This window comes from Tetrao urogallus, assembly GCF_951394365.1.
Source record: "Tetrao urogallus genome assembly, chromosome: 11".
NCBI classification, from domain to species: domain Eukaryota; kingdom Metazoa; phylum Chordata; class Aves; order Galliformes; family Phasianidae; genus Tetrao; species Tetrao urogallus.
In genome coordinates, this window is record NC_136824.1 from 7,499,641 (window position 1) to 7,524,627 (window position 24,987).

The following is a 24,987-nucleotide window of genomic DNA, read 5'->3' on the forward strand; positions in this document are numbered from 1 at the left end:
AAATATATGGAGATATTCGTGCTTCTGGGAGGATAAATCGCGTCCTTCACCCGGCGGAGAGGGGGCCGCGCTGCACTCCCCGGCCTCAGTGCGATGCCTTCAGCCGAGCGCTGCCGCGGCCTCGGAGCGGGGACGGCGGGGACGAACGGGGCCGGGGAGCGGAGCGGAGCCGCGGGGACGACGGGGCCGGCAGAGGGGGGAGGCGACCGGAGGGGACCCGCGGGGAAGACGGGGCCGCCCGCGGGGGAAACTGAGGCCGGGCCGCGGCCCACGGATTGCGGCAGCGTTCGGCCCCTCCGCCCCGGGGGGTTCGCCTTCCCCCGCCCCACGCGGAGAACGCACCGGCGGCGATCACCGTCACGGCGGCCGCAAGAAATGAGAGGAAAATCCGGAGCCGGAAAATTAAGCAGATCCGATTTGTAGCAATTTTTTTTTTTTTTTGTTTTTTCCCTCTTCCCCTCTTTCTCCAGGGCTGATTAAAATATCCACAGCCAAACCCTTCCCGAGCGGCTCGGGGCCGCGGGAATGGCTCCGAGGGACTCAGGACGGAGCGGAGATTTCCCTCCGGCCGCCGCGGGGCCGTCGGGGCAGCCGGGCACCCCCGGACCCGGTTCTCGTTAGGGAGATGTGGTCGGGAGCCGGGAGCTCTGCGCTGTGAGCCGAGCTGGCAGCGCCGCTTCTACAGCTTTTAGCTTAATTGAGCTCGCCTATTTTATTCCTTTCCTTTTGATTTTATGATTTTATTTTGAAGGAGGAGAAGGAAGAGGGGAGAGGAAGGAATAAAGAACCCGAGCAGAGCCGCCGGGAACGCGGGCGGCGCTGGGAGCCGCGGCCGTTCCCGCAGCGTTCGATCCGTCCCCATCTCCCCCGTTTTGTGGAAGGTCACGTTTTAGTTGAGCCCCGGATTGAAGGGAAGGGGAGGTTTAGGAGCGGCGACGGATTATTCTATGAATTTTTATTTCTTTCTTTTGATAGCATTATTTATTTATTTCGCGGTGTGTAGGTCAGATCAGCATCTCAGATAAGCGTATTTCCCTCCTGGCATTTGGTTATTATTCTCACCGTTGTTATTATTTGTATGTGCCGGATTTGTCACTACACGAGTACGGCGCTGACAACCCGCGAGGGAAACAGCGAAACGCGGAGGGGAAATAATTAAAATGGGGGAGAAAGGGATGTCGAGGGGACCCGTGCGGGATCGCAGCGCTTCCCCGGCCCGGAGCTCATCGGGACGGGGCCCTCGGGGATAGAGTACGGACGGGGCGGGCGCCGCGAGGCTGAGAGCAGCGGCGTTGTGGGACAGAAGGAAAAGGATGGGAAAGGGGAAGGAAAATGTAGGGAAAGGGGAAAGGAAGAGGAAAAGGTCGGGGAAAGGAAGAAGGGAGGGCGAAGGGCGAGGAGAAAGGCGAAGTTGGCCGCAGGGCCGTGCGGGGGGTGCCGCCGCCCGCCTCCGCCGAGGGGACACTGCGGGGAGGGGGGAGCGCGGCGCAGCCCCCAGAACAAGAGCGGAGGGGCGGCACGGCGGGCGGAGGGAGGCCGGACCAGGGGAGACGCGAGGCGGGGGAAAGGGGCGTCCCGAGCCGAGCCGAGTCGTGCGGGTCCGCGAGAGCCCGCCCCGTCCTGCCCGCCCCGTCCAGCGGGGATCGGCCGGGCCGGGGTGCGAAAGCGCGGGAAAGGGGGCGCTGATTTAAATGCGGGCCGAGGATTGGCTGAGCGCGGCGTGACGTCACTTCCCAAAGGGGGCGATTACCATGCGAGGGGAGTAGAAGTTGGGCAGCGGGGCGGGAGCGCGAGTGCTGCTGCCGGGTCGGTACCGCGCCGGGCTCGGCTCGGCTCGGCTCGGCTCGGCTCGGCTCGGCTCGGCTCGGCTCGGCTCGATGCGTTCTGCCTCCTTCTTGCAGCGCTTCTCCGTCTCTGCTCCGCATATTCATCTTTTTTTTTTCTCTTTTTTTTTTTGTCTCCGTGGTTCCCCGGTGGCAGATCCCGGCCGCTCTGCCCCGGCCGTGCGCCTTCTCCCCGCGCCCGACGGACAGCAGCCCCCGACGGAGGGATGTTTCTGTCTTTGGTTATCTAGCTGTATGAGTGTTGTGGAGCCATCATAAAGCTAGATAACCGAAAGTAGAAATGACTTCCAGACCTGCACGCCCGGGGGAAGCGGCTGCAGCAACACCGGCGGCCCCGCAGCCCGCAGCAGCCCCGCCCGCCGCCCTCCGCCCGCCACCTCGGGGCTCCAGGTAAGCGCCCGCCACGTCGGGCCGCTCTGCCGCGCTCCGGGCAGCGGTACCCGCGGCTTCGCGGCACCGGGCGGGAGGGACGGGGAGCCCCGTGCACACGCGCTCAGCTCCAGGTAGAAGGAAGCGGGCTGCAAGAGACGAGCCCCCCGGGCTGCTCTGCTAACAAAGCCCCCCCGGCGCAGGCTGCGGTCAGACCTCGATAAAAACCTGCTTAGTGATATTTTATCCTCTCCTCCTCCCTGTTTCCTCTCTCTCTCTCTTTTTTCTCTCTTTTTTTTTTTTTTTTTTTTTTTTCGGCTTTGGGCTTGACCCCGGCCTCCCCTTGAAGGCCAACTTGGCGATCATGCCTGCACTTTCCTTGTGAGTTCGCTGTTGCTGGGGAGGTCTGCAGGGAGGGGATCCCCAGGACGGGTCCCGCAGCCCGGTGCTCCCCTCCGGCAGCGCAGGCACAGAGCCTCCCGCACCTCCGCCGCGAGCCCCAGAAGTTGGAACGTAATATGTATTACAATGTCTGGCAAATAATAGGGAGGAAAAAAAAAAAAAAAAAAAAAAGAAGGAACGAAAGAAAGGAAAAAAAAAAAAAAAGCAATTGGCAAATCTGCATTCCGTTCCCATGGCGACACAAAGCACCGCGCTCTCCGCCGAGCCGCCCCGGCACGTTTCTGCAGCCGGTATGGGGTGAGGTGAGCACCCCGGTTGGGGTTGAGGTCCCGGGGTGCCCCTCTTAGGCTACGGCCGCAGCCCCTCGCCCGGTGCCTGCGGGGACGATCCCTGAGCCCTCGGGGGCCGTGAGAGCCCCGGGGCGGGGTGGATGCAGAAGGAGCCGTTCTCACCTCCTTCCCGGGGCTATTCGCCGCCCCCGCGGTGCGGGAGAGGAGTGAGATGGGCAGGATGCTGCCGCACTCCCTCTGCTTGCACGTATGGGTGCGGGTGCCCGGCCCCGTCCTTTTGGCAGAGGAGAGCGGGCAGCATCGGGGCCTGAGCCCGCACCCATCTGGGTGCAAGAGTGTGAAAAGTGGAAGCTCCGTGCACCCCGGGGGCTCTGCACCATCCCCAGCGCAGGGCCGGCACCGGCTGCCGCAGAGACCCTTTCCAGGGCCAAAGCACCGCCGTAACCCCATCAGGAGAAAGGATCTCAGCCTGAATTCGGCTGTACCGTGGGAAAGCAAAGTTCTGAGGAGCGCTGTTAATAGAGATTCTAATGAGGAGTCATTGGAGAAATTAAAAAGGGGCAGAGAGAGACGGCGGCGGCAGCGCTAATTCCGCAGGAAACCTCCCAGGGAAAGGCAGCGCAGGCGGGAGCGCTGGGAAGCATGAAGGCCTGGAATTAGACTATCATTTAGAGAGCGTTACTAATCTGAAGTTACAGCGGTAATTCCGTGATTTGCTGGGTCCCACACGCAGCGCCAGAATTAAAGATACGGATTTTGGAGAAATGTAGCTCAACGGCGGCTCCGCGGCTCGGCGAGCGCCGAATGAATCATTCATTCCAAAGGCGGCGAAAGACGTGTCATTAGGAGCCGACCTCCTTCTCTCCATCTGGAATATGTGTGCTCCGTGCTAGCCCAGAAATTGTGGAAGGGATCGGAGGTGGGAGGAGGGAACGCAGCCCTTTCGCTCCTCCATTACGTTGGTTATTAATAAGAAATAATTTTCCAATTATTTGGCGCAGTGTTGTGTTTGGTGCTCTGTTCCTCTATTTATTTATTTTCCCTCCCGTGTGATAGCACCGAGTCAGGTGCGGTGGAGATGCTTAAAACTGGAGCAAACAAAGCGAGCAAGGTGCTTGATGAATGCATTTATTCCGGAGTAATGATTTGATGGGGGATGGAAGAAAGAAACATTCAAATTCCTAATGAATGTAATTCAGGGGGAAGCGTTGGAGCGGTGGTGGAGGAGAGCTGCGTGCTGGAGTGCTGCTGCATGGCACAGCCCAGGAGGGAGTTCTGTCCTCAGCTTTTGTAGTGGCAAAAGGTGGACATTTAAAAAGAAAATCCAAGGAAAAAAAAGTGTGTGTATATATATAAATACACACATACAGTAAATGCGTTTGTGTGTGTGTATATAAATACATAGATACAATTTGTGAGATAAAATGGAACTGTGGCGATCAGGGTGCACACATGAGCTCCTGCAAAGGACAAGGCGAGCTCTGTCGCCTTGCTGTCGGACCAGGTGCTCAGACAGCTCCCCAATTTTCCCTCTCTGAAGCCGTCTGCTCTCAGCTGACTGTTTGGGTGTTTTGCAGGTTGTAGGGCTGTTCCACGTACCCCAGAGCCGTTCCCCCAAAACGGGCTTCAGGCAGGGATGGAGCACTTTGCCCTTTATGCTCTGGGCAAGAGGAGCTGCGGTCACATTTTTGCTGGGGTTTCATTCTTCATTTTCACCCTGGGAATTGGCGGTGAGGGTGCGCCCGTCTTCACTACAGCACCCGCCTTGCAGCCCAGTGCCACTTCTTCGCTTTCTGCCTTCTGATGGGCCTCTGACCCACCTCCTTTGGGCATGGAATGGGTTTTGGTGAGCAGGACCACACCTGGAGCATCTCAGCAGCATGCTGCTGCTTGGCCCTGCGCCCTGCTGGTGCCGGTGTCCTTCTTTCCTTCCTCCCAAATCCAGAAGGACGGCGCCTGCTGGTGCCCCCTCACCTGTGGGGCGGTGTGACGCTGCAGGCAGGGAGCAGAGCGTGGCTCCCAGGTCCCCTTTGCAGAGGCAAGGGTGCGGTGAGGGTGGGGTGATGTCTCCGAGGCCGGGTGTGATGTCTTTGTTCTTCAGCTGTGCTGGGGGTGGGCAGATGGAGACGGAGATGTAAGGATCCTCAGGGGTAAGTGGAAAATGCCATTAGGGGATCAGTGCCATAGGGCATTGTGTGCTCAAACTCTTTTATTTATTTCTCTGCTCCAAAACTTCTCCCCGTGCAGCGGGATGGGCTCATGGATTTGTACCCACTGCCCAACCCGTGTGGCTCTGAGTGGGTGGGGATGGGGCTGCTCGGTGCCTGCTGCTCCAACAAGCTGTGCTGAATGGAGGCAGGGCCGCTTGGTTATGGATGAGATCCCATCAATGGGCATTTTTGTGGAATTGCCTGGCGATGGCTGGTGTGGAGCTGGAGGCCTGGCTCCATCGGTCCTTTTGTCTCCATGATTCATCGTGTGCTGCCTTCACCCACCTGCCCCTGTGTCCCTGGCTCTGTCTGTGCCATGGGGCTGCACTCAAGGCCCTACCCAGGTCTGCAGCATAGGCTCCCATCCCCTCAGGGCAGGGCGCTCCATGAATACCAGGTGCAACTTTGACACTGAGAGCTTTTCAGAGCTGTGAGCACGAAGGTGTTTGCGTCTCACACGTGGTGCAGGTGCCACGTGTCATCTGGGTGCTTTGTCACCCCAAATTCTCACGAGCTGTTGGGGTTGGTGGTGTGAGATGGGGACACTGCTGCCTGTGCCAGCTTCCCTCTGCCACCCAGTCCAGGGCGGTTTGCTGCTTTTTGGTGTCTCTTGCCTCAAAAACATTCGCAGAAGCAAGGTGTGCAGGGTGGGGACAGAGCTCTGGGCGCCACATCCGTGTTTGTTCAGCAGCTCAGGTTGGGTTTAGGGGCTTTTGCCTGCACAGCTCAGGAGTGGGGGTAAAAAAAGAAAATGGGCTGGGGAGGAAAGCACGCAATCTCCGTCAGTTAGCTGTCTCTTGGAAACTCGGTTTGCTGTTCCTATAGAGGCTTTCTCTTTTCCTTCACCCTGGTCTGGCCTTAAGTACCACTTTAAGTGGGCTTTGCTCATTCACATCCAGGCTCCTTAGAGCAATTGAGCCCGCGGGGGTTTGAAAAGAAGGGACAGTCCCTCAATGGCAGGACCTTGGGCCAGGCTAATTGGTTTTGGTTCAAGGGGATACTGGATTTGTGAAAAGCCCAAAGCCATCTTTCCCACGCCAAATCCTGGCCCTTCAGAGGGGGAAGTGTGGGGTGCCAGGTGGGGAAGGGGCTGGAAGACGGGTGATGTGCTCGGAGCTCCATCTCTGCCCCGACACCCACCGGCCCCTGCAGGGATGGGCACCCCGTGGTAGCACAGGAAGGGGTCCCTGCTGCGGGTCCCTGCTCCGTAGCACCATCCTGCTTTCATTTAACCTTGGCTTCAAGGCTGCCACGGAGATGCTGGGAGGAGCAGAAGGATGGGACCAGGGGAAAGCTTGCAGCACCAAATCACATGCGTGCATGTCTTTTATGTCTCGTTTTGGTTTGGGATTTTATTTTTTTTCCCCTTACACTGAATCTCTCTGGCACCATTCCAGCAGTCCCATGACCTTTACTCTCCCAGATCCATAAAAATCACTTAATTATTGGGCCGAAAATCAAGGCTTGGAAACAAAGCCAGCTTATGGGACCATCATTTCTTGATGTATTTCCTGCGAGGACATATTTCTGGGCACCTTCAGAGCCATGCACGCAGCGTGTTGGATATGAGATATCAAGGCATTATTTATTGAGGAAGTCTTCACACTCCCTCATCTGTTATAATTAACTGATGACATTTTTTCTAAGGTTCAAAATATGGTGAAAAAGTATAATTAGCGCGAAGCTGAGGCACTGCATTAAAATGTCTCCTATAGTTAATGTAATCGTGCTGCTATTTATTATAGGAGGGGTCGGCTCTGACCTCTGTGTTGCCTAACACTTTTTATTGTAAAGATTCTTGAACTTTTTTTTTCTCTTTTTGAGACCCTCTGACACTCCCATTGTTTGCTGCGGGCCCTTGAAATTCGGTGGGGGGAAGCTGTTCGGCGAGAGCGATGCCGATTCTTTGTCCCCTAAATTCCTTTCAGGTTTAGCTGAATTATGAATCATTCAGAATCGCAATTTCCCTTTGGTTGCTTCTTTGAGGCGGGGGGGGGGGGGGAAGAAAAATAAATGTGCTGTTTCTCCGGAATAATAATCACAACAAACCAGAAGCGCGGTGTCCTGGCACGGCTGGGTTGGATGGAAGAACCGTCACGACCGCCTCTGTGAGCCCCCTCCACATCCAACCGATCTGTGCCCCGATCTCCCGGCACCAAACTCGGTGCTGGGAGGAAAAAATTGCATTTGTGTGCATGGGTCCTGCCAGCCCCAGCGGTTCGCCTTCCTGCACCGCCGACCCCGGGAGAGCAGCCTTCTGCCGCTGCCAGATAACATTAGCTCTGTATTTCATAGTGGCAGAAATCTGTGCCGAGGCTCCGGGCTCGAAATCCCTCTCCCCGCAATGAGCATGGGGCGGAGGGAGGGGAATTTGCTACACTTGCGTACAATTGGGTTTTTTTTTTGTTTTGTTTTGTTTTTCTTTTTGCTTATATAAACAATGTATTATTTATTAGGCATAAATAATACATTTTCTGTATGTTTAGAATGCACGTGATTTCTGCGGATTAAAAATGTACAGGGTGTAAGGCAGCGAACCAGGCGCTCGCAGGTCGGGGTGCGCGGCTGCGCTTTGGCCGTGGGATGTAATTCAGCCTCTGCTGGCCGTGCCCATCTTGGGCTGCAGTGACTCGGTCACAGCCTATTTATAGCTTGCTCCCTCTTCCCCTGGTTGGAGTAGACGCACGGCGAGGTGGAATTGAGGTTGCGTGGACAGCCGTAAATTGAGCCTTTCCTAACTTGTGAAGTGCTTGACCACGGAGTTCAAACGAGGCCTTTTCAGGGCTGGGTTTCTGCATGTGGCATTAACGGCGTTGGTAGGGGATGAAAAATGCAGGCGTAGAGAAGCCGTAGAACAGCACAGCCCAATCGGACTATTGAAAGTGCTCTTTGAATAGGTGGGGGAGTCAACAGAGCCTACACTTGATCTGAGCTCAATGGCCAAGAAGATGTCTCCAAGCTGAAAGGGGGAAGCTTTTGTTCAGCCAGCACCAGCCACGATGTTTTCTTTGCCTTTGGTTTTGTCTCGTTCACTCCTAGGGAGGTTTGGGCTCCTCTTGAGGAATCTTCATTGTGTTCACTGAAACTGCACTTGGGAAAGCTGGTGTGGCCTTAGGAGATGCACACGCGCGTGCTCTCGGCGTCGCACCTCCCGACGTGCGCTGCCTGGGTCCTCGCCTCGCATGCTCCTTCCTCCCATGGAGCACGCGTTGAAGGGAGAAGGGAGGCCTTTGTGCATTATATTGGAGATTGAATCCCTTTTTTTTAATGCTGGAAGAATTTCCACCGCTTTCCTTGGGAACTGACGGCACGCAATGCAGATTCATCTTTGCAGGAGATGGCTTTCTCTTTCCTTTTCTTTGTTTCCTGGGAATTCTCTCCGTTCTGCCCTGCAGTATCTGTGAGGACACGTTTGGTTCTCTCTGTTTCATAGCAGAGAACTCCAGCCATTTTTGCCTCATGGGTTCCTGCAGCCTGGTGCCCTACAGGGACTGTTCCCGTGTTGGCACAGTGTCTATCTACGTGCGCCACGTTGGGCTTTCCATTGTGTGGGTGCTGCCCGGCCTTCCACGAGCATCTTCTTCATAACTTTCCCCCTCTCTCCCACATCTCAGTTCAGCAAAGGGCCTGTCTATCTGGATGCAGGCAATAAACGTCTGTTCTCACCCTGACTTCTGTTAATGAGATAGAGACAGGTAAGCATCACACATACCAACTTTCCTGCTCTCAGCAACATCAAGGAAACGGTGACAAGCTATTAATGGAAAGTGATGGTCTGGGTGCTAATTAGTGCTTCCTTTTCAACTTTTACCTCCATGTCTCTGCGATGCCCATCCCAGCCTCTCCTTTCTCCTTGCATCTCTTTGTTTCCAGCACGTTCCTCGTTCACTGCACACATCCCATCTCGAAGGGGCTTCTCTGTTTTTTCCAACAAATTGCTTGCTGCATCTCTTCATGATCTTTTTGCAGCTTTTTTTTTCTTTCCCCTTGGTAATTGCTGAATGTACCTCCTTTCTCCAAAAGAATGAGCATGATATTGTGGTGGGGACTGAGACCTTGGGGACTGGGCCATACAAAGTTGGTCGTGAGTTTCTCATCTTCATCACCGGGCTGTGATATCTGCTTGTGGCACCAGTGCATGGGGTCACAGCACCCTGGGGACATGAGGTCAGAGATCTGTCCCCTCTTCCCACAGGTAACACTATTGGGAGTCTCCCAGCAGCTCCCAGGTCCTGGTCACAGAGCAATTAGTGTTAAAGCAGATCCAGTGGTGATGCCCAGAGACAGATCAGGATGGCTCTCTGCTGCATGAACCTGTAGGAAATGACAGGTTCTGCAAAACCCTAAGTGCTCTCACTTGCCACCAGGCCCAGAAGGGGCTCTTTTTTCCATCTACTCCCCAATCACTGCTGCTGCAGCAGTGTGATGTCTGGCCTCAGCTTGGTGCCCACTCTCTCCCACACCTCTCTCCTGTCTCCTAGGCTCTCTGGCTTCCTCGAGGATCTGACTATTCCCTCCTCGCTGTTTTCACATGGGCTGTGCTTTTCCTGCTGCCAGGCACATCCCACAGAGCTGCCTAATCTGTCCCTGTCATTCCCAGTCACAGGCTCAGCACACACCGTAGCTTTGTGGGGAATGCTCACAGGGCAGCTATGGTTTGCATATTAGCTAATTAATTTTCATGACCAAACGATGCTGCCTGGTCTCCTGTTTATGCTCTTTGCCGCTCCCCTCTCCCTCTCCTTGCTGACACACACACGAGACGACACATCTCCTCTGAACGTCAGCATCCTCCCGCAGCCTTGAGATGTGAGTGGTTATTCTGTTGGCTTGTCAAACGCGGGTTTCCCAGCTTCATGGTACACAGGGGCCCCCTGTTTCACATTTGCTGATTCTTATTAGACCCAGCGCGCGAGGGCCCCGTCTCTCCCAGCAAAGCACCGCGCTGCATCCCATCCATAAATCCAAGCCTGGAACAAAGCCTCCTCTACCCTGCCCCATATTTCTACCCAGCCTGCCCGCTTTCCCCTCTCTCTCCCTTTCTCTTTCTCTCCCCCTCTCCCATGCTGAAGGTTTCCTAGTGCCAGGGAGATATGATAATTCTTGTGAAGAGAGCATGAAATGCCTCTGCTCTTTGTGTCTGTTTAATTCAATGAGAATCCCAGCCCCAGATGTCATGAATGGTGGGCTTTGTGCTGGCCCTTCCTAAGCCCTAACCGCCAGCCCTGCTCTCTGTCTTTCTTGTTTCCCACCACTGGATACTGATTAACAAACTAAATTATTTTTCCTCCCTAATGATGTTTTCCCACTTTGCCCACCAGGCTGGAAGAAGCCACGGGGAGGAAAGAGTTTGTGCAAAGGATGAGATAGCCAGAGAGAAAATTAAAGAGACAGTGTTGCTCTCTGGGCTCTGGCAGCGCAGGTCCGCTCGGCTTTATTTCCTTATTAGAGGACATGGTCGTGTCTGGCTGTATTTTATGTGGCTGTGTGTATTTCAGCTGAGGGGATGGGCTCGAAAGCATCTGCACAAGGTATGCTCTGAAGCACGCCAAGGTCCGTAACTCACTCGCAATTGTGTGCACAAGTCTGCAGGTTCCCAAATTTAAGGTCTCTTTTCCAGCCCTTATTCATGAGTGATGTTTGGTAATTACTTGACATCCGTCCATACACGTAGGAGCCGCTTTCTAATTGAGACAAATTCTCTTTTCCTTAATCAGAGCTGACTGCGAGTTCATGGAGCGGGATGCCTTGGGAAGGGATGGGACGTCTCCACCTGAGCGAGGAGAGGTGAGTCCCTGGAGTCGTATGGCAGGACTGAGTCCCTCTGTGCAATGGGAGAGAGGCTCTTTTACCAGCTCCCTCCCACAGCCAAATTTCCCAGCGAGGCTATTGAACCAGGGCCAGTTGTTAACTGCTGCTAGAGAAGGCCAGCAGTGATAACCCAGTGAGCCCGTATGGGGCTGGAGGCGAGCAGCCAAGGTGGACTGTGCAAAGCCTACCTGCTCTTTGCTACACACCAACAAGGCTGTGGCCAGCAAACACCCTCCTGGAGCTGGGAGAGAGGGTGGGTGCGAACCTATGCGAGCAGGAAAAGCAGTAGGGAGGAAGAAAGCCTTACAGCAAAAACCAGAAGATTTGAATGGTGCAGTTGTGAGGTGGTATGAGAAATGTAGCTGGGAGTCATTGAGGTGGGCAGGTGGTTTGGCATTTTGCTTTTGTTTGTTGTTCCTCGGTTTAGATGCAGGCAGGAAGAATAAGCAGAGAAAAGGGTGTTGCTTGCCTGCACTCTCCAAGCACAGCCAGTGCATACAGCACAGTACCGCCTTGTGTACGGCCTTTGCTTCCCACCGCAGTCACATCTGACCCTTATTACTTCTGCAAGGTAGAACAAGGCAGGAAAAATGGCTGTGCAGTGAGCTTCTTCATGCGCCAGGATTTATTAAGAACAATAGGGGAAATCAATCCATCTATGTAGAATACATCGCAGGCTGCAATGGGATAAAGCATTTATTCCGCTCTTGAAGGGTAGAGCTATAACTCATGGGAGGCAAAACCCTTAGTGCTCCGGAGTCCCTTCCCTTCATGTGTGCAAAGAAATGCTTTAGCCCATGGCAACCTACCCGCTATTGAATTTGTGTGGAGGATCTGCTGCCCTTCCCCTCCGCCGGCCCCTTTTTGGAAGGCGAGTCACTCATTAAAACACACCTCTGGAAAATGAAGGGGCTGTCTGTTCGAAGGCATCTCTTCATCTCGGCTTTATTTAAAACAGAAGAAGAGAGAATAGAAATGTCTTGGTGACGTAAAAGCAACCCCCCACCAATTTGGAACAGAGAGATTAAACCAGTGCAGGTTTTGCTGCAACTTTCTGCTGATGCCCAAGGACTAAGCACAGCAATTACAGTGGAGAGGGAGAGGTTGGGCTTTGCAGCAAAGCAAGCTGATGCCAGGGAGAGCTGTGCACTGTGGCTGAGTGTGTCCAATGCTGGCTAGCTACATGTGTGTCTCTATATGTAAGTACTACCCTGTGCCTGACTCTCCAGCTTGCAGTAGACGGCATGCAGAGCAAAGACTGGAGCAGTAGTTAGCAGGGGCAAAAGGTGACTGGGATTTGTTATAATCTTTCTGGGTGTGTGAGAGTGTGAAGGCGGGGGGGGGGGGGCATTAATAGTGAAATGGTATTTTCACTAAGCCTATTTTCACTGGGTCTAATCTATCTTGTGGGAAGAGGATCTCTTCAATAGGGCAGACCCAGTGAGGCTCATGAGCTGTTTGGAGGGGGTCTGGAGAGCTGAGGAGCACGGGCAGGGGGAGGCGTAGCAATTGAGCGGACACATGTCAGACGGTCTTCCTCAGCAGAGATGACTTGGTAGGTAGCGTGCTGTTGGGCAGATGGGGTTAATTCTTACACCCAAATCAAAAGGCAACCGAGGGGGGAATGTTTTATTAATGAAAGCAGCCCTTTGTGAGTATTCCTCCTGAGGCACGTTCCCTCCACCCGCTGCCTTCCCCCCTGGCTGCTGTCTGGCCCCGCGTCTTGCTCAGTACCTGCTCAGCTGCCACTCACCCTCTGATGGGTTTCATCAAGAAGTGTCTCTGCATGTCTGAGTCCTGGGCCTGGGTGAGCAAGGCCACGCAGGAGGAGGGACGGGTCTTTGGCTTAGTCAGCCTGAAGAAAGGGATGTGCCATAGACAGCAAAGCTCTCACAGGTTGTATGCCAGCCTATCACTTGCTGCACAGTCACCTCTCAGTGACATCCAAGATTGAGAGACACCATGGTTTGCAGAGCACAAGGGAAAATGCAGGTCAAAAGTGGGCATCTCAGTGGGTAGGGATGAAGGGGACAACTAGAGTTGGGTTGGGGATGTTTGGAATGCCCCCTTCCCGTTCAACTGCCTCGCTCTCCTGCCAAGGAATGGTCTCTAGAGAAAGGGCAGAGGAGCTGCTTCCATGCTCCAGAAAGCATTGGTGCCTGCTTCCTTGGGGGCACTGGGCAGCTTGTTGTGCCAAAGGTTGTGTGAGGGGGAAGGGCTGCGAGCAGGGGTTATTTCTGTCGCTTTGTTAAAAATAAAACAAAAGCTGTTTTATGACAATTGATTCGGAAGAAGGAGGAAGCGGAGCTCAATTCCCAGAGCTCCTTTTAGAAAGGCTCTGCATGCGCACGCGTGCGTTGTACGTGTGTCAGAACAGAGCACCCAAGGAAGGCCAGGTCGGGAAACCTCGCACGGAAGCGGGGAAGAGACCCCGATGCATGGCTGCTTCCCTGAGGGAACCCCCGCAGGGCTAATGTTTGATCTGAGGCTCGGCTGTACTCCTCTGAAACCTTGGGATGTCAGGAGCTCAAAGGGAGCCTGGGACAGAAGAGTATGCTATTTGCATTTTCGTATGAATGCATCTATTTGTATAAATATGGTGTCTCTGTGCATGCGCACACCCCCCTGTGCATGCATTTGTTTGAAGAGCAGCACGCTGTCCCCATAGTGTTCTCCGCTTAGGGCCAGAATTGGTTAGTCTGAAATTCAGGCTCTTCCTGGAGGAGCTGTAACTCCCCTCCCCACTCCCAATCCAGGGCTGCCTACAGACACAGGAGTCCCGAGAAGTTTTGCCATGCGATAGCGGAGTTTCATTGTAGAGGATTGCGACTCCCCCTTTCAAATTTGCACAGACATCAAAAGAGTCTGGAAGGTTCAAACAGATCACAATGTAATCAAAATGCCAAGCCACCGTCTGTTTCTGCCTTTGGGTTGACAAGCAGGATTAGCACCCAAGGGAAGCAGGGTGTAATAGTGTTTCACGGGCACTGTGAACAGCCCAGAAGTGCACGGAGTACAGAAAGGTTAGCCGAAGGGCAGGTCTAGCTACAGATGCATGGTTGGGGGGTGGATTTTAAAGCAAGGAGCTGCATGCGTACAACCTCCATGGATGTTTCCTTTAGCAGAAGCAGGACTGTCCTGTGTATGGCTACGTCATGCTAGAAGCAGTTTAAACCCAACTGGAGAAAGCCAGTCTTGGCCTGGAATACAAAAGGAGCAATGAGCAGCAGAAGCGGTTGACCTATAGTGCTGTCATGATAATGGTGGGGCTTTCCGTGTAGACAACGCCAGAGTGGAGCAGCCAGCCTGCCATCCCTTATGTTTCGCTGTCTAACCGAGATGTACAACACAGCTTGCCTGAGTGCGGCTGTAATCACCCTCTTGCCCGGGCAACGCGTGCACTGGTTCTCAGCAGAGTCGTGGAGCAGATGCCAAATTTTCAGTGTGTGTCATGTGCCTATTTTGCCATGCAGATAGCCCCGTCTTGGCTAAAGACACATGAAGTGCTTCCCAAACACTGCTTTTATGTCAGTAATCGCTATAGCCATGCTGAGGACAGCCCATGACCATGGGTGAGAGTTCCTCACTCGATGTCTGATATTGCTCGCTTGGACAACTGAACAACAGCAATATTTCCGTTGTGAAGTTCCCATTAAATGGGAAACACCAGGTGTAGCTTTGTCTGTGCTGTCTGTATGACTTTACCTTTTCCTTTCATAATTGATTTTAAGTTTGTCTTAAATTGAGATTTAGGAAGGTTGTGCGTGCTTTAGTTGTGCCTCTGCAGTTTCAGTTCAGGGTTTATTCTGTTTCAGAGAGGAGAAAGGCAGATCCTTTCAGTACCTCTAAAGGGGCTGTGAGAAAGAAGGAGGCAGACTCTTTAGCAGGATCTCTCGTGATAGGACAGGGGGAAATGGTTTTAAACTAAAAGAGAGAAGATTTATGGATATAAAAAGGAGGTTTTTTACAATAGGGGCGGTGAGGCACTGGCACAGGTTGCCCAGGGAGGTGCTGGGTTCCCCATCCCTGCAGACACCGCAGTCAGGCTGGTCGGGGCTCTGAGCACCTGATAGCTGTAGGTGTTCCTGTTCAGTGCGGGGAAGTCGGACCAGATGGCCTTGAAGGTCTCTTCCAACTGTGGTTCACTCTCTGATGTCTGGGCAGGCCTTGGCTGCCCTAGTGGCTCCAGACGTTGGACCTGCCTGGTGGGACAGGCATGGCGAGAGCACAGCCACTACCTGCACACGCACCAGTGTGCGCTGCCTTGTGCAGGAGGGCTGTGCCGCGGTGATTCTCCCCGCAAGCTCCGCACTTGGCGCTGCAGATGAACGGCCTGACTAAGATGGCCGCCCGCCCTGCCTGCGGGCACGCTCAGGCCTGCGATGGCGTCTCCTTGTCTCCCTTTGTCTTCAGGGCGGCCGCCCGTGCTTCCAGGTCCCAGGTGCCAGCTGCCGGCTGGAGGGCAGCCCGCCGGGACAGGCCCCGAGGTAGCGTGGGCCCTGGCGGCCATTTTGAGGGAGGCGAGCGCTGCTTGTAAGATGGCCGCATGGGCATGAGGTGGGGTGCAGCGCTGCCTCGTCTTCGCCACGCTGCCTCCCTCACGCCGTCCCCTCCTTATCTTGCTAATTACCAATGAAGGCAGAACAATAACGGGAGCTGGCATGCCCCAGTTCTTTCTCTGCCACCTCCTTCCTCGGGCGGAAAATCTGCACACGCACACACACACACATGCACACCCCCGCCCGCCAGCCCCTCTGTGATATTAATTGAATTAACATACTTCCTAATTTGCCCTGTGTTTTCCGCGCTCCGTCTCCCAGCCGCCTCGTCATGGCTTATCCAACTGGTGGGGAAGGAGCGGACGCATTCTTCCCCCTCCGCTCGTTTGGTTGTATGCGAAAAATCCTTAATGACATATAAAAGGGGTGGCGTGGGGGTGGGGATGGCGGGACAATAGCCCATGAGGGATTTGGCAGGAGACGTGCAATATTTACCGAGATAGACCATCCTTGCTGTCGTTTTGTTGGTGGATTACGATGGCCGTTTTCCCCGCGTTCCTCCATTTATTTATTTTCCCGGTGGCGGGGGGGACACGTTGGCACGCCGCTGCTTTGTGTGCCTTGCTTCACCTATGAAAAGGACACGTTAAGGTGTTTCCACAAACCCCTGGATGACAAAGAAAGCGCCTTTCTGCTCGGCTTGTAGGCAACAATGACAGAAGCCTTTAAAACCATGATTTTCACCCCCCCCCCAACGATTGCAGAAGGCTTCCCCTAAAAGGAACTTAAATACATATCATTAAATCTAAAGCACTAAGCTCTGCTCCTGCTAACTATGCCACGCTTTTTGTTTCTGATAGTATTTGTCCATTGCAGAGCGCGAGCGAAGGATGCGGAGCCTCCCCCGCCTTCCTCCCTTTGTTTAAATGACAAAATGTTTCAATGTTTTTGTTTAGAAAATAAACCTTAGTGGGTTGATTTTTTTTTTTCCTCCCCAGCTTTTATTTTTATTTTGCATTTATCTTGGCGTGAAATCCAGGCTCCTCCTCTTCCCAGATCTTGGGAATCCATGTTCCTCGTGATCGCTTTTCCCTCCTTTATCTAAAAACACAATGTGATTTTATAGCATTACTCCGAAAACATACCAATAATATTTTGAATTTGAGTATTTGGGGCTTCAGGATATTGCAATATTTTTTTTTATAAGCGACGAATGAAAAGCGATGATTTAAGTGTGTAATGCACAATACAGATGCCATGCATTGTAAATACATTTCAGGGGCATAAAATCCAACACGCAGAGCCGGTGTTCCACGAAAGCCGGGAGTCCAAAAATAACTGTAAAAATGAATTGTCTGTCAGGATGAATCTCTCAGATCCCAGGCAATATTTGCGGGGTTACAGTATACTACTGGGTTACTTATTGGCATAAATATCTCATTTTAAAATGCTGATGACAAACTGAAAAAAAAAGAGGTGAAGGAGATATTTGACTGATCATTGGATACTGTGGATTCCCCACATTTAATTTCATACTTACATGCTATTTGCTTATCCTATGTTTATGGGTATGCACTTCAGCTTCATATAAATCTCTCCTGTCTGTCTGTCTCGCCGTGTTCTTTTCTCTTCTGCTATCCCATCTGCTTCTCGTGGTCCTTCTCCTGAAACCACATCACAGGATCCGATGGGGATAATGGGAATCCGCCTCTGGTCTCTATCATAAACATGCCAACGTGGGCTATTGTGTCGGGAGCCGGCGGTCACCAGATGGTGCTTGGTTGCCCAGGGTCTGTGTGTCACTGGGTTTGGGCTCTCTGTAAGCCGACAAGCCCCATAGAGTTGTATCACCCCAAGATCTACCCACTCTAGGTAGAGATGGTGTAGGGACATTGGGTGACGTACCCCAGAGAGGAGATGCTTCTGGAGCGTTCGGCTCTTTGCAGATACAAGCTGCCCTTGCAAAGCTGAGATCTGTTAATTCCCGTGCTCAGCTGTGCTCACCCTGTCTGCATTCACAGGAAGGAAAATTAGCGTTTTTACTTTTGTAGAACTAAATGCTACAAAAAAAAAAAAAAAAAAAAAAGAAAGAAAAAAGAAAAGAATAAAAAAGGTTCGTGCCTGCTTGAGCAGACGTCTCCCCTTGCTAGCTGTATGCACCAGCCTTGGGAAGACAGCACAGAGATACTTCTGTATCAATGGGGTGCAGACAAAATCAAGATATCTCCTCTTTCTTGGGCTGCCAGACAGCTGTTGAGCTCGCAAAAGGACCCGCTTGTGTGGGTATTGTGGAGAGCAGCTGAGGTATGAGACTTACCCCATGAAAAAATGTTCAGCGGGTCCAGCCAGGAGAAACTCGGGGTCAAATCTGGCTCTTCATTTGGTGCCAGCGTGTCCTCGTGAGGTGGACGTTGTTGTGCATGTGAGCTGCAGAGTGGGAATTAATGCAGAAATAAAGATTGAAAATAAAAACACTGAACACAGACAGATGGAGAGAGCCTGGCATAATTACATTTAGTGGAGGGCCGCCATGAATGAAACCAATTAAAGGAGAAGCGATGCTTGTATGAGAGAGAGGGGGGAAAGACCTCTCTGTATCTTCTCAGGCATCCACCGTCCGGTGGGGGTGAGTCCCTGGGTCATGAGCGAGCTTCTGCATGCTTAGCGGGACTTTGCTTATCTGCTAGGGTGAAAAAGAAGGAAATGGGAAATGTAGGACGCTGGCAGAGCAGGAGCTGGCTTGCAGCCAGCCCCAGCCTCATGGTCCCCATTGTCTCATGGCTTTAATGCGTGCCTAGAAATCCAGTATTTAGGATTCAGGTTGCCATTGTAAAGAAGAAAGGTCGTGCTCAGCACCGCTTGGCGTGGATTCCTCAGGCAGCTCTTTTGCCTGCGTGCCCTGCGCTGGGGCTGGCTTGGCAGAAAGACCTGGGTTAGGAGCGTGCGAGCTGCTGCTGAGTGGCCACGGCGGCTTTGTGCTTTAGGGAGGGTAGGGGAGGATGTCCAGGAAGCCACACGAGGGGCAAGGCATCAGGGCAGGTTTGCACAGGCTGGGTGTGCCTTATAGATGAGCTTGGCTGAACACCTAGCAAGCCACACTCGCTTCAGGGCCCCAGAAATCGCTGTTTTCTATCCTTCCTCCCCTCTTCTGCCATCCTGTCCTCTCAGGTGGATGCCTTCTGGGTAGAACAGCAGCTGGCAAGGCTTGGCCAGAATGGCTCTCAGGGGCATTATCACAAGGCTTGGGATGTGGGGTGTTTGTTGCAAAACCACGGCACCTGGAATCAAGGGCTGCTTGGAAGCTTCAGTCTCACTTAAAAATAATCAAATGGTGCTAATGAGAAATGGGTTTATGGGCACCATTATTACAGGGAAAACTGTAGAAACAAGACAAAGACATATTTGAGCCTGGAATTACCAATCTGAAGAAAGATTCTCCAAATCCTTGGTTGTTGGTTTTCTTTTTTTTTCAGAGTCAGCCTTAGCAATTTTGGGCGGTCATATTCCTGGTATTCAAAGCTGGAGGATGGAAGTGTAGGATACTTCATAATATCAAACAGGGTGTGAAGGAGAGCCTGACAAATCCAAGCACTGTGATTTACAACGGGTTGGAAAGGGGCTGGCTTGGATCCTGCTGCATGTACCCACGATTCTTAGGAGTGGTCCAAGCCGCTGGTTGCAGGGAAACTTGGAAGCAAAGGTCTGTAGCATGTGCTTCAGTCTCTGGAATGTAGTAATTGGTAATGCTGGTCCCAGCTGCCCTGTTCTGTAAGGGATGCTCATGTGTGTACATGTCTGTGCAGGCGGTAGAGACAAGGCTGCACAGGCACACTGCCTTTATAAAAACTTTCTTTGGCTTCAATATGCTCGGCACCATGGAAGACTCTGCTTAAGATCCAGAAGAGATGCTGTCCCTGTGCTGTCCTCCTGGGGCTGTGCAACAGCTCCCTGGGTTGCTGCAGGCGCGTTCCTTCCGGGTTTCCGCTCAGAGCAGCCTCGCAAGGTGACGTGCTCCTCCAGCCCATTGCAATGTGTTGCATAGTGTCTGGGAACTGCTGAATCACAGCCTGAACCTCTGATTGATCACCTGAGGCGAGCAATGACTCAGCCCTGGGAGCACAGGTGAAGGAATTCACCTGGAAGGGGTGCTGCTGGAAGGGGTGGAGCCTGGCTCCATTTCTAGACCCATTTAAGAGCTGACTACCAGTGCAGAAGGATCTCTCCTGAGATCCCCTTTTTGGAGTTCTACAGTGAGCCTAGGATAAGGGTAAGCGCTCTATATATTCTCTTTTTGGTATGGTAACCTGCTTAGCCAAACTCTCTGGCATATTTCATAATTATAGCACCTGTATATTCATTGATTATACAGACAGGCATCACCCTCACCCTGGTGGTCACGTGTTTGAATGTGCTGTAACCACTGTGGTTTTAAATTTATTTTAATGTGGAAATGTACTGGAGCTAACCAAAATGAAGGAAAACTGCAGGAGCAAGTTGGGACTTGTATGGGCTGGTCCTGTGGCTTCTGAGGTTCTTTCAGGTCTGGCTTTCAGCTAGCAGCCCTCACTGTTCATCTGCAGCAGTTCTGGTCCTGCACTGTCCCCAGGCTGAGCTTTTCCCGATGGGGTGGAACTGAGGAGTGGAGTAGAAATGCAGAGTGCTAATGAGCGGGTGCTAGGCTGGGAGCCATCGTGTTGCTTGTGATCAGGCTCATGGGTGATGCAGCTGGCAGCTTGGGGAGGAAGCAAATGGCTCATGTATGTAAGTGCTGGCTGGGGAGCCCATTAGGGCTTCCCCTGCAGAGGGAAGATGTTACCTGCAGCTCTCTGTGTTTTTGTATGCTCTGTTTGGTGGGCTCTCAGACTTCTGCCTCCTCCCATCTCAAATGCCAGAGTTAAATGAGTGCCTGTGGTTGCTGCAAGAGTTTAAGGATGTGGTGACTCCGCTCCCTAACCCACAGCCTGCAACGTGACTTAGGGAACAAAGGCTCGGGCTACTTATCTTCATTTGTGCAAGGGCTAATTCTCCTGCCCCATTTGATCATGGGCCATTGGGAGCTGGCTACAGATGCCTGCTGCATGCAGGGTTCCCATACTGCCCCACTGCAAAGGCAGAGCCCAGCTGTTGGGATTGCTGGCACCTCTGCTCATCCTGAATCATAGAACAGTGGATTATCAGACCCAGTAAGCGTCACACTGGCAGGCAGAGGGATACTGGCCTGTTCAAACCGCACACTGTACCTCTGAGGAATCAGCTTCATGGCTATGCAGAATTACTCTGCATTTTCTAGGCTGCTTTTGAAAATGGCTGAAAATTTGCTGTCCTTAGCCTAAAAACTGAGCGCTCTCGTCGGTTCTGTAAGCGATGGGCAGGGATTTGAGATCTCCTGTGATCTGAGAGCCTGATGAAGTTGGGAACAGCTCAGCAAGGGCGGAAATGGGTTTTGCAGGTCGTTTTGAATGCAGTCACCTTCATTGCTGCTGTTCCCCTGTTTCAGGCATGGTGGTACCATCCTTCCCAAGCTCCTCTCTGCTGCCTGATGTGGGTTCCGCAGAGGTGTACCAGGGAGAGAGGTTTGGTAGCAGAGGGGATCTCAAGCTCCAGGGAGAAGGGGCGTCTCTGCTGACCACTGCTTGCTTTGCCATACAGCCCCAGGGAGTGGGAGGCTGTGTGACAGAGCAGTGGATGCTCTCGGCAGGTCTCCTGCCTGCGGAGCCAGCGGTGACACATTGCTGACATGAACAGAGAGAAGATGCTGGCGTGAGATCCTGGTCATGTCAGCTGGGATCAGGTACCAGGCCTGGCCGTGGCCTCCAGCAGCTGCCCTGAGTGCTGGTGAACATGATCTGAAGCCAATCTCAGGGTGTTTGCTGCGTGCCTGCAGCAAGGTGCTGTCCTGGAGCTCTCTCAGCTCTCTGCAATTGCTGCTGGAGGGATACCGGCATGGATGTGCTGGGCTTGCAGTCAGATGACGGGTGCCATCTTTGCAGGCTCAAATGTTTCAGGGGATTTGCTTCCCTACGGATCCTATTGCTCTCTGGGGAAGATAGGAAAACTCTGGTCCTGAAGGGATGAGCACTGCCTGCACTTTGATAGCAGACGTCCCGGGAACTGTAGGGAAAAAAAGACACCCACTGATTTTTTCATTTCTCCCCATTTCTGTCTGCCTATCAGCCTGTCAGCTCGCTAGATGCTAATCCGCAGCAGCAGCACAAATAAAGCTAGACTGGAGGGATGCTAATTTATGCCTGGATTTCATGCTTTGTTTTATTTCCACACTTTATTGGACGGAGTAGGCTTTGTGAGTGACGTAAAATGTCGTGTGCGCTCTCCCCGTGGCAGGTTCCTGCACATGCAGCAGGAGAAGTTCATCTCTCTGTATTGGTGCAGCTTTGCACGTGGCCTTCTCTGTCTCCCCAGCTATTTTGGGGGGTGGGGGGTTGCTTCTGCTGAGCTCCCATCTGATGAAGACTCATTCTAAATTTTGTCGTGCTACACTGAAAGCCAGGGATGTATTTCCAGTCTCATCTCTCCTTCTCTGATGGTGCCAGCATTTATGCATCTAAACTGTAATTTTTTACGCTCTAAGTGGGGAACCAGACTACAGCCTCTGCAATTTGCATGAATAAATGTCATGTAAAACCATCTGCTCATGGACAGTGACCAGCTGAAAAGTTATGTTGGGAGGCAATCCGTTCAGAGCGATTGGCGGATCTATTTAATGAGATGTTGAGATTTACATGTCTCCATGTCTGAGAGAAGGAGCATGGGTAGATAGATTTAAAGGCAGGGATGGATAGATTTAAGGTCAGAGAAGCACTTGGAGCCTGCCAAGCCCGTCCTGCAGTGGAGGTGACCCTACCTGGGTGGTGCAGGCGGGGGAGGAGGTCCACCAGCACTTTGAAAGGCACTGTGTTAGGAAAAAGGTAGAATGTAGAGTATGTTCAATTAAATGTTAATAATGAAGGGTCCTGCATAGCTTCTTGCAAGGTTATTGCATGGGATCTACTCTGTGAGCCTGGGGGTCTTTGAAAGGAAGGATCAGCCCTCAGAGCCGTGTGTAGAAGGGTCGTGGGGTCTTCAGCCCCCATTCGAGGTAAAGGGAAGGAGATGCATACAGCTCACTGCATTGCCATGCTTAAGAGGCTGGTGCCCTGCAGCCGAAGCTTTGTGAGCTGAGTGGCAAATCTGTGGGTAAGGAAGGAACAGCCAGGAGAGAGCTGGAGCAGTCTTTGGGATGGCCACGTTGGCCAGGATCTACCAACCCATTTTGTGCTGAACTCCTTCCCAACTCATTCAGAGCAAGGCGGGGAGGAGGGCCCAGAGGTGTCTCGTACCAAGCTCTGCTCTCAGCCACGATGGGTTCAAGCCTAAGTGAGGATTTAATTGCATTCAGTAAAATCTGCCCAAATTTACAGCACAGAAATGAGAGCAGAATTGCAAGTGTCCTTGTTTCTCTGTGCCGTCAAATAGCTTTTCTCAGCCTTGAGTCCTGGCAAGCTAATCTCTGTAGAGTTTTATTTCATATGGTGTCTGCATTGCCCTATTAAAACCACAGCTCTGTTCCCGATTCTGTTCATGTCAAGTGCATATCCATGTGTATTGGAGCAGAGGGATGTGGCAATAAAACTGTTCATGACTACTTGTTTGGATAAAAAGCACAGATTTGCTTACTTGGCAGTAGCTTCCCCTTTTTAGCAGAAATATTTGCACAGCGACTTTCATTTTGTCACAGTGGTCATGGGAAGGATGCTGCACTGCCACTCAGGCTCTTGGGTTTCTGTGTGCGGTTTTGCCATGGCTTGTTGGTAGCGATGTCCAGAAATCTCCTGCAGCAAACAAAGGAGCTCCAGGCGGTGGATGGGCTGCAGGAGCCGCATGATGGGAGCTGGGCTTCCTCCAGCCCCCAGACCTCTGCCGCAGCGAGGCAGGGCTCTGTTGGGTTTGCATCACAGCTTGTCTCCTTTCTGACTAAGCTGACGGACAGGAATAGCTTCTTACTCCTAAGGTGCATCTGTTTCTGGAGGCGGACGTGGGCTGTGGCATTTGTGTTGGCAGCTTGTGCCGTGCTGCTCGGTGAGGCTCTCTTTGGGCTGCTGTCTGCTGGGATGGGGGGGGGGGGGACCTGTGAGCAGCACCACACGAGAGCATCATAGGTGTACGGAGGTGTTCGCCTTTGTGCGGGTCTCGGAGGTCTCTTTGTTTTGTCTCCCTCCGAGTACCTTGTGCAGGCGCATTTGCATATATGGAAAACGTTGTCATCATCTCCTCCCCCTTCCCCAGCTCACGCTGCTCTGCCGACTCGTGGGCATTTCCAGCTGAACGCTGCTGCCGAGCCCAGCCAAGCATGTGGGGCTGGGGGCTAAGCCCTGTCTGCTGCTTCCTTCCCCAGAGGGCAGTAGGGCGGTTGGGGGGCGGTCAGGACATTGGGGGCATCTTAATTTTCTCTGACTTGCCGTAGGAAGATGGTCAGGTCCTGAAGGGCTGTTCCCTCAGCCCCCAGCCCCGACCCCCTCTGCTCCCTCCCTCTGTTCTCGTGCTGAGAGCACTGCAGAAAGCATCCAAACCGTGCTGCCAGTCTAATCCAAGTTCAAACCATTTTTGTCCCTCTCCAAAAAGCCTGGGAGCGGTCCCACCGACAAATCCCTCGCTCCACCAGCCGCCATTCACCCCCACAAAGACGTCCTGTACAGGATACATTCAGTCCCTAATCCTCTCTAAGGTGCTGCAGGCTCTTCTCTTCCCAAACTCACACCTGCTCCAGGAACTCGAACGCTCCGAGGTTCGTCTCTGTGCTCTGCAGCCTCCATGGGGACAGGCTGGGCCATCGGAAGAAGGGGGTGGAGGAGAGCCGGGGCAGCTGCGGGGCTTGTGTTAGTAAACACTTCCTTGGGTTCACATTTTAATTCCTTGCCCCCCTCCTCATCTTCTCCCCCATCCTTTCCCTTTTCTGTACGCTCACACAATGAGACCATTGTCAAGGGGTGATTTGAATGAGGGGTCTCCGGGCATGTTCCCAGCATTGTCAAACAGAGTGGGAAAAAAACCACAACTCCAGCCCAGCCAGGAGGACCGGACCAGACTGAGACAGATGCCTAAATTAGTGACAAAGCCTTTTGAATGTCCCCCCTAGACAAGGGTTGCCTTGTGTGTGTGTGCGTGTGTGTGTGCATGCTCGTGGGTGTGTATTTGTGGCTGGGTGGCAGCTTGCATGTCTCCCCATGTTAATTAGTTTTGCATGCATGTCTGATAAGGTGCCAATGAATATATTTGTCCTTCCATTGGCGAAAGCTGTCTCGGCGGCAGGGGAGATGCGGGGCTCTGGGGGTGTGCTCAGAGCAGCCCGGGGTAATTGAGCTGTGCGGGGCTGGAGGAGAAGGGCTGAGAGCCCGGTGCATCAGCGGGGCCGGGCTTCCCAGCCATGGGTCGGCTGCCTTCTTTGCAAATTGCAGAGAGTTTAAAAGAGAACTGAAGCTTTTTTTTGGTTCACTGGGTCTTTCTGTTCGCCTTTACTGATTGTCTGGCTGAGGGTCTGTGGGCTCTTTCTTTTCCTCTGCCCTGT